This window comes from Euprymna scolopes, chromosome 22 (assembly GCF_053919585.1).
Source record: "Euprymna scolopes isolate OS-2025 chromosome 22, ASM5391958v1, whole genome shotgun sequence".
In the NCBI taxonomy this organism is placed as follows: domain Eukaryota; kingdom Metazoa; phylum Mollusca; class Cephalopoda; order Sepiida; family Sepiolidae; genus Euprymna; species Euprymna scolopes.
The window spans coordinates 116,023,642-116,033,264 of record NC_136503.1 but is presented as its reverse complement, the minus strand read 5'-3'; the positions used below and the strand labels follow the sequence as shown (position 1 = coordinate 116,033,264).

Here is a 9,623-nt window from a genome sequence, read left to right as displayed (position 1 = left end):
AACATCCAAAACAAGTCATCATTTTCACACCAGCTCTGGTGCCAATCCGATTGTTTACGACATCAGCAGCCAAAATCTTCATATCAGTTCTTGCATTTCAACCCATCTCATAAAAGAACTTTCTACAAACTACTAACATGAACTTTGTTATGAACTAACATTTCCCAACAAATATTAGCCAAGCACAAACTTTATTTTATAGGTTTTATAAATTAAGGAGTTATTGTTCATATTGAGTTAATCTTCTGTTAGGGGTTGCTATCCACTCGTATAAACATCAACTATGATGAAAACTTAAAAATACAAAGCTTATATATCATAATTCATGTCTATTTAATAAAGCGAAGAATACACACACACTAGTAAAATACCCGTCCCAAAACGAGTGCAAGCAATAAAGATAGTATTAGTTTTAAATTTTAAGGTTTTTTTCTTTTCTTTGCGAGGTATGGTACAGTTTCGGCGGCACTCACTAAATGGTAGAGTTTACAAAAAAATACGTGCCCATGTTTCTTTTAAAAATGTATTACTAACTATAATTTAAAATTTGATGTAGAGCAATACTTTTCTTGAATAATTTTTTTTTTGTATCTAATATATATTTTAATTTTATAGGGGGACAGTGGCGATTTTGGAGGGTGCACTCACTAAATGGTAGCGTTTATAAAATAATGTGCCTATGTTACTCAACATGTTTCCTAGAACATATAGTATAAAATCATTAATGATCTGTTCATTAGTTTAAGAGGTTATTTTGTACATAGAAACATGGATATATAAACATACTCAATTTATATATTCAGGGTTCATTTAAAAAATAATACATTCTATTTTTTTAATTAAAAAAAAAAAATTGAAGAACTATGACGACAGGTGTGGTACCATTAAAACGAGTGACATTTTCTGCTCCAGAATTTATTTTTCTACATAGTCACCAGCATTCTCAATGCACTTTTGCCAGTGATAGGGTGGTGACTGGACATGGATATCAGGTGCATGCTTCGTCACTCACATCTCTGTCACGGCTCTGAAATCAACGAATCCATCTCCTAACTATGCTGACATCAACTGCATTGGCTTCGTAAACATTCAACAGGCGCCAGTAAATGTTGATTGGCTTGATTTTTTTCTGCGTAGATGAATTCAATGATATACCTCCACTTCTGACACAGTCTATGAAAGAAAAATTCTCTCGTAGAGTCTCATACCATCAATATTTACAACAGAGAGATGAAACTTTCAGGTCATGAATTCATGAGTTCAGTCATCATAACAATGCAATTTGTAATCCCCTAAGCCATTCCGTTGGAATAAATAGGCTTTACTTTTGGAACGTCCCGTATATATATATATATATATATATATATATATATATATATATATATATGTACTTATAAAGTTGTGTGACTACATACCCTAACAGTGAGATTAGTTTCTAATACACTGATTATGTGTATGTCACCGTAAGCTTAACTAATTTGCATATTGCTTTGCAAAATAACTGCTTATGTTTTTTAATTTTTGAGATAAGGATTGATAATTTAGATTATTTGGACTACTATTTTCACTTTGGATGTTATTCGCACAACATTTCAACCATCTTCGAATCTTCGTGCTGAACTCTGAAATCTGTACAAAATTTTGAATGGAACCTGTGGTGTAATGGATAAAAGTGCTAAGTATAGTCAGTTCGAACTGACAGTCTTCTGGAAATGGAAAGTTCAGTTTTTAGTATTCGCGATATTACTAATACAATTACGAGTACTTCTATCCAATTGAATAAGAGGAAGTTGTGCTTGTGGAGTAAATTAATTCAAAATTCTATACAGATTCCGGAGTTCAACAAGATACACGTTAAGAAGATTTACATCAGGCAAAACGTTGTGAGAACAGCATCAAAGATTAGAAGAATAATTGATCCAAATAATAAGAAATCTCATTAATTTTTTTTTTATTATTTTCAGTTGCAATGATTTTCATTTTAATGCAACACAGTTCCATTTACAAAAATGTGTATATCGTGGATAAAGGTTGGCTATTTTTAGGGAAGATGACCTTTCAAATCCTTTAAGGTCAAATTACTTCAGAACATTCTGAATAATATGAAAAGAAGTTTTAAAGGAAAAAAGGTATAATTGAAGAGAAAGTTCTGCAATGTTTAACAATGATTGCTTGTATATAACACTTTTTTTTTAATCAATATTTTTTACTGTAAACTATGCCCCTTCCCACCAGCAGTGTCAGATAACCTCACTAGTTTACTCTAAACAAAAAAGATATATGAGTAATATATATATATATATATATATATATATATATATATATATATATAAGGTTGCTGCGAATATATATATATATATAAGGTTGCTACTCCATATATGGAGTACTGCTGTCACATTTGGGCTGGTGCATCTGCTACTATTCTCGCTCCTGGACAGGGTCCAAAAGAGAGTCGCCAACTTGATAGGTCCCGAACTGTCATCTAAGCTTCAGCCCCTGTCCCATTGATGAAGTGTTGCATCCCTCTGCCTGTTTTACAAGTATTTTAATGGTGGATGCTCTGACGACCTACAAGCCCTTGTGCCCCCTCGACGAAAATACCCCCGACAAACTTGACAAGCAGCAAAGTCCCACCCCTACACAGTGGAGATCCCTAGATGTAGGAAGGCCTTTTACTCAAATAGTTTCTTCTCCAGAACTGCTAGACTTTGGAATTCTCTTCCGGTTTTCTGCTTCCCCAACTGTACTGACATGCAGAAGTGCAAGTGTAATGTGAACAGACATCTTGCTGCTAAACTCCCTACATAGTACTCCTGCAACTTAGGTCTCTGATAGTAGTCCCCTACATCAAAGTGGCAATCTGCCTTATTTGGGGTGAAATTGTAATAAAATAAATATATATATATATATATATATATATATATATATGTGTGTGTGTGTGTGTGTGTGTTTCAATAACCATCAGGGATAATTCCTGTTTGTTTCTTTTACAATCCATCTTTTCCATTTATCGATTAATGTTTGACCGTTCTGTTCTAATGTAAAAAGAAATTCGCCATAGTCATGAACGTTTTTACCTCCCATGAGTCGTCTTCAGGTGCATTATATATATATTTATTTATTTATTTATTTATTCTGAAAGATGTGATCAATACTGGTAAACTAATTTTCAATTTGGGATGAAAAACGAGTCATTTTGACACTTCTTATTTTTCATTTTAGACAAGTAACATGTATTTTTTTTTTTTTCGTAAGCAATAAATATTGAAGAGAAGAGTTTGTACTTTTTGTAAAAAAAAAAAAAAAAGAGTTGAATATTTTTTTAGTGAAAGCAAATCAATTTATGTTGGAAAGGTGTAACATGTTTGAGCAATGCCAGATATTGTGTCGGGGATGGCTCTATGCCCGAGACGACACCTTGGGCACCACACATCCAGCACCAACTTACAATTATAGGAACAACAAAAATGGTGATGGCAAGGTTGAAGGTTAATAGCTATAAATTTATCAAACTGTTTTTAAATACTAAATATGGTAATATGGTGTTATATGTTAGACACAAAAGGACATTGGGTTTCTCATTAAATCCTGGGCAACACCGTATTTTCCTACTAATTATATACAGGATGGAACGATAAAATTGTCGCCCTAGAAAATACAACATGATTCCATTTCTGTTTGATGTTTTTGTTGCAGACCATCTACTAGTTGGCCAGTTGTGTATAAATCCCTGGAGCGATAAGAGCCTTCTATCATGTCGGAAAGTGATACAATGTTCAACGAGCGAGATTAGAGATGCGACGCTGTACAACTCATGCTCTCTACTGATCCAAGTTATGACAAAATCATTGCCAGCACCTTCAAAATGCATTGCTGGATTGCCACGAATAACAGGGACGTGTCCAGGGTGATGAAAACAAAGTTTCCTGCCATGGTCTTAGTATGGTTTCAAGTGAAGGCTACCTGGATGTGAAGATTGTGGTGATCCCCTAGTGGAATCAAGTGGCTGCTTGACTCTGCGCCAGGCCACAAGTCCAAAGAGACCCAGGCTTGGCTTCAGAAGAAGTGCTATGACTTTGTACCCTTCTCTCACTGGGCCCCCTCCCTCCCCCAACCTGAGCCCACTGAACTACTCCAGTAGTGCTCAAAGATGAATTTGGAGATGTACCAAAAGACTGATTACACAAGATGAAACCTGGGTCTATCACTATTATCCAGAAATCAAAGCCCAGTCGATGCAGTGGCAGCGATTGGACTCACTACCTTCAGAGGTGGTAAAGGTCATGCTCACAGTCTTTTTGGATCAAGACGAAGTCGTGATGACAGATTTCCTGGCAAAGGCTACCACAATTACAGGAGCCTATTATGTTTCACTTTTGAGGAAATTAAGACCAGCTATCAAAATCAAGAGACAATGCTCCAGTCCACAACACGCATGTTATCACATCAAAAGCCTGTGAATATGGCTATGGAATCCTCCCCCTCAATCTCCTAATCTTGCACCCTCTGACCTTTTACCTCTTCCCAGCCATTTGTTTTTGGAAGGAAGTGTTTCCCAATTTCAGACGCCAAATGTTAAATCTCCTGGACTAATATAGGGCTAGACAAGGGGTTAGTACATTTTTGGGGGACAAAATATCGGCAATTATTTTCACAAATGATGAAATTCAAACGTTTATATTCTCGTTTGAGTGACAAACCAAGGAAAACTGGGTACTAGTGCACACATTGATCCATGCTGAAATAAAAACATTTAAAAATATATCAGAAAACTTTAATTAAACTTGGAAATACGATTTAAAAAATAGCGCGGATCAGTAAGTGCACTAGCACCAAAAACTTTCATTTTTTTTATTTTAATTAAATCATCAGGCAATAATGGTGAATGATAAGTGTTCGATTAAAATCACCCTCATAAAAAAGGGTCTTATATTTTTTAAAATGGTTTGATTTTTTTGGTATTGGTATCCCAAAAGTGAAAAACTCTTAAAACATTGATGCATTTCAATGGGAAAAAGTGTGGCATAATGAGGTAATTTACAAGTTCAATATTAATGTTTAAAAATTAGGGTTCAATACATTTTATTGGAGTAAAATATCACCCACTATTATTTTCACAAACAATTTGAAAGGTGTTTGGGTGACCACACAATAAAACACATTTTGATTTAGAATAACACAATTGAAAACAACAGGTGATAATGGTGAAACATCAATATTTAATTACGATTTCAAAGGCCATGACTTAATTTATCAAAACAACAGGGAATTTTTTTTTTTAGATAAAGATTCATTATTTGTATTATTTAGATTCTTCAGACTACTGTTCTCATCTTGAGTGTCATTTTCACAATGTTTTGGTCAATGTAACCTTTGACCTTTTCCAAGGACCCATGGCGAAGTATATAAAGTACTTTACAAAATTCAGTTGTAAGTTACACTCTTCTGAAGGTTGAAGGTTCAATTCTCAGTGCAGACAACACTCAAAAATACAATTGCAAATTACTAAAAACTTCTACCTGGTCATGTATGATAGAATGAGAGCATGCTACCCCCATGGATTGACTAAAAGGGTCTGCTCAAAATTTTGTACTGATTCCAGATTTCAACAAAGATTCCAAATTTTGACAAGGTACACCTGTAAGTAAGAGTTTACATCAACCGCAACATTGTGAAAATGACAATCAAGATAAGGACAGTAGCCCGAAGAATCCAAATAATACATATAAATTTATAGTTAAATGATTTAATCACATCAGCAAACTCCCAAGGGTCATTAGACAATTTAAAAATAATAATTTGTGAAATTGCTTTTAACTTTAAAAGAATGTTTTTTTATCATTTGAGTCATTGTATACGATGCTTACAACATTTTTAATCAGTTTTTTTTTTTTTTTAACAACTTTAAACGTATTATTTCATTTTATATACAAATACATTTCATTTTTATCATTTCATAGATGCAATTGTACAAAGTTTGTCCTGCCCTCTCTCTCTAAAATCCACCAATGCAATTGTTAATCAAATTAATTATATTTTCTGAAATTCAACCAGATTTGATACAAATAAACTTCAATCTGTGCCTGACTTGTCCACCAAACATAAAATTTACTTCTCTCCCCATGAAGACATTTAATGTGAGAAAAAGAAACACTCTAAATCGTAACACAAATAAAAATTGCCCCAGGCTAGAAGGATTCCTTCTTCACTGACAGCGTATAGAAAGATGGTTGGACTGTGGAAAGAACTACGAATTTTATAAACAATTCCCTGGGTGATATTTTTTTGGTGTGGGGGGGGGGTACCCGGTATCCATAAATGAACTGTTTTAGAAGTATTGTAGTTTCAACCAACTTTGCCAGATGGCCACATCTCTCCCCTTCAACAGGAGAATCAAACAAAATCGGTCGGTCCCATACTACAAAGAGCCATTCAAAGGCTGGATAAAAATTAGCAATAATTACATTAAAAAGAAACGATTAAAAAAAGAGTAAGAAAGACTATTATCAAAATGCAGGCACCAATCATTTGTTAATCATGATAGATTCGTATTTTCTATGAAGTTATTAAACAAATGACACCAATTGTAGGACATTTGTGAAAATCAAAGAGAAGAGACCAAAGAGAAGTAAACATTCAAATAAAAAAGAGATGAATGATAGAGAAAGGGAAATGTGAAATTCAAAATCAGGAAGAACTGAAGCAAATGAACCGATTAAGTTACAAATTAAATATGTGGGGAGGAGTAAGAGAAAGTAACAGAATGGAGGAGAAGAGAATGGGGACGTTACGGGAGGAGGAGAGGCTAGGAAAAGGAGAAAATGGGTAGAAGCAAAGCGAATGAGGAAATGAGAAAAAAAATTAAGAACGAGAGAGAAATAAAGAAAAAAAGAAAAGGAGAAAGAGGGGGAAATATAAGGAGGAGAATAAAGAATGAGGAAAAGGTGGCGCAGGAAACCAAGAATAAGAGAATCAGGAAAGATTGTTGTTGGAATCGGTTTCAAACTAAAATTGCTCTGGAATCACATATTTGAACCTGAAGATTATCTAATATTCATTGAACATTTAAGTTCAACTACAGAGAATATATATATATATATATTGTAAGTTATGAAAATATATATATATATATATTGTAAGTTATGAAAATATATGGCAATCAAGCTACACAGAATCTTCCGCTTTCATTCCCAGTATTTCAAATTTTATGTTGTATCATAGAATAAAATAAGAACAACCCGTAGTGATGTTAGAATAGATGAAAAACAAAACAAAAAAAAGCTTTCACATTTATTTATTTAGAATTATTGAAAACGGATGAATACCAAACTGAAGCAATCTGGCAACCATATTAAGAGAATTTCACTTTTCTTCAGCCAAACAAGTATCGCATATCATTTTAGGTATTAGGAAAGAGGATCAAAGAGAGGGAGATCTTTGGGGTGAAGGTCTACATTAATAATAAATTCCTTTGCAGTTGCCCAGTGCCTGTCAGACTGTTGAAAATGGTTTCATAGCTTTTAACAATAAAAACACAACCCACTGTGCCATTCATAGACAAACAAATACATTTTTTTTTACTGACGTTGCATTATTATTTTTTTTCTATTTTTTTTTTTTTACTTGAGGGTCACCACTTACCAAGGCCCGGGGGCCACTCTAAAATAAGGGTTAATAAGTGTTAGGTAGACGGTCAGACAACACTGTGATGATCAGTAATGGTGGAACTTTGGTAATTTTTAATTATATGAGAAGACAGTCCAATAAGAACTTATTTACATTAGACTTGAAAACGACCATGTTATAGTCAGCTGGGAAGCATCCCCATGGTATTAGGTTCCACAGACGTTGTTATTCATACAAATGTACCAACCAAGAACAGTTCAAAGTAGGTTTCAAACACATAGCACACATCCGTTTTGAAAAATGAATCAAAATAAATAAATGCGAAAGTTGGATCAATTTCTTGCCCTAAATGTAAAGTCAAAACGTCCTTGTTCAAGTAAATACAATTTTACACGAGAGACGCACCATTTTTTTTTTTTTTTTTAACATACGACTTATGTATATGCGATATCAGTCGTAAGGTTAGTTAATTTGCATACTGGTTTTTGAAAAAACAACATTAATTAATTAACTATTATTTGTTATTGTTTTGTTTTTACTATAGCAAATAATTCTGTTTTACAATATTGTTTTATACCCTGGGCACCTATTAAACAATATTCCTTGATTTTCAACCAAATTGTGATCCATTTCTAAATTGAAAGTTAAAAAAAGCAAATTAATTTATTTTCTTTTAAAATTTCTGACATTAAATTTTACGTTTCTGAATTTTTTAGATGAAGCTTGATAATCTGAACTACTCTTCTCATCTTCACGTTTCGGTAATCAGTACAGAATTTTAAATGGAACCCTTCATTTAACCCATAGACATAGTATGCTCTCGTTCCGTCGGCCATAACTAGGTAGAAATCTGAAATAATTCACAATTGTATTTGTAAATTGCACGCATGTATGGATCTGTAGCATAACAAATAAGGTATTAAGCAAAATTTAGTTCTAGGTGACACTCTTCTGGAGGCCAAAGGTTCAATACTCAATGCAGGTGATACTAAGAATACAACTGTAAATTATGTGAAATGTCCACTCGGTTGATGGGACGAGAACATGCTACACTCATAGATTCCACTCGGTTAATGGGACAAAAACATGCTACACTCAGATTCCACTCGGTTGATGGGACAAAAACATGCTACACTCATAGATTCCACTCGGTTGATGGGACCAAAACATGCTACACTCATAGATTCCACTCAGTTGATGGGACAAAAACATGCTACACTCATAGATTCCACTCGGTTGATGGGACAAAAACATGCTACACTCATAGATTCCACTCGGTTGATGGGACAAAAACATGCTACACTCATAGATTCCACTCGGTTGATGGGACAAAAACATGCTACGCTCATAGATTCCACTCGGTTGATGGGACAAAAACATGCTACGCTCATAGATTCCACTCGGTTGATGGGACAAAAACATGCTACACTCATAGATTCCACTCGGTTGATGGGACAAAAACATGCTACACTCATAGATTCCACTCGGTTGATGGGACGAGAACATGCTACACTCATAGATTCCACTCAGTTGATGGGACGAGAACATGCTACACTCATAGATTCCACTCGGTTAATGGGACAAAAACATGCTACACTCAGATTCCACTCGGTTGATGGGACAAAAACATGCTACACTCATAGATTCCACTCGGTTGATGGGACAAAAACATGCTACGCTCATAGATTCCACTCGGTTGATGGGACAAAAACATGCTACACTCATAGATTCCACTCGGTTGATGGGACAAAAACATGCTACACTCATAGATTCCACTCGGTTGATGGGACAAAAACATGCTACACTCATAGATTCCACTCGGTTGATGGGACAAAAACATGCTACACTCATAGATTCCACTCGGTTGATGGGACAAAAACATGCTACGCTCATAGATTCCACTCGGTTGATGGGACAAAAACATGCTACGCTCATAGATTCCACTCGGTTGATGGGACAAAAACATGCTACACTCATAGATTCCACTCGGTTGATGG

The 9,623-nt window shown here is 34.6% G+C and overlaps 2 protein-coding genes and 1 long non-coding RNA gene across 8 annotated transcripts in view; 1 reads left to right on the top strand and 2 right to left on the bottom strand.

The window, feature by feature from the left end:
- Positions 1 to 9,623, bottom strand: part of LOC145243682 (integrator complex subunit 13-like) — a 1,170,185-nt gene that overhangs the window by 1,064,185 nt on the left and 96,377 nt on the right. The gene's annotated exons all lie outside the window — the stretch shown is intronic.
- The window catches only part of LOC145243684 (uncharacterized), a 701,194-nt gene that overhangs the window by 622,371 nt on the left and 69,200 nt on the right, over positions 1 to 9,623 (bottom strand). The window lies entirely within an intron of this gene.
- LOC145243683 (FMRFamide-activated amiloride-sensitive sodium channel-like) overlaps positions 1 to 9,623 on the top strand; it is a 531,594-nt gene that overhangs the window by 489,172 nt on the left and 32,799 nt on the right. The window lies entirely within an intron of this gene.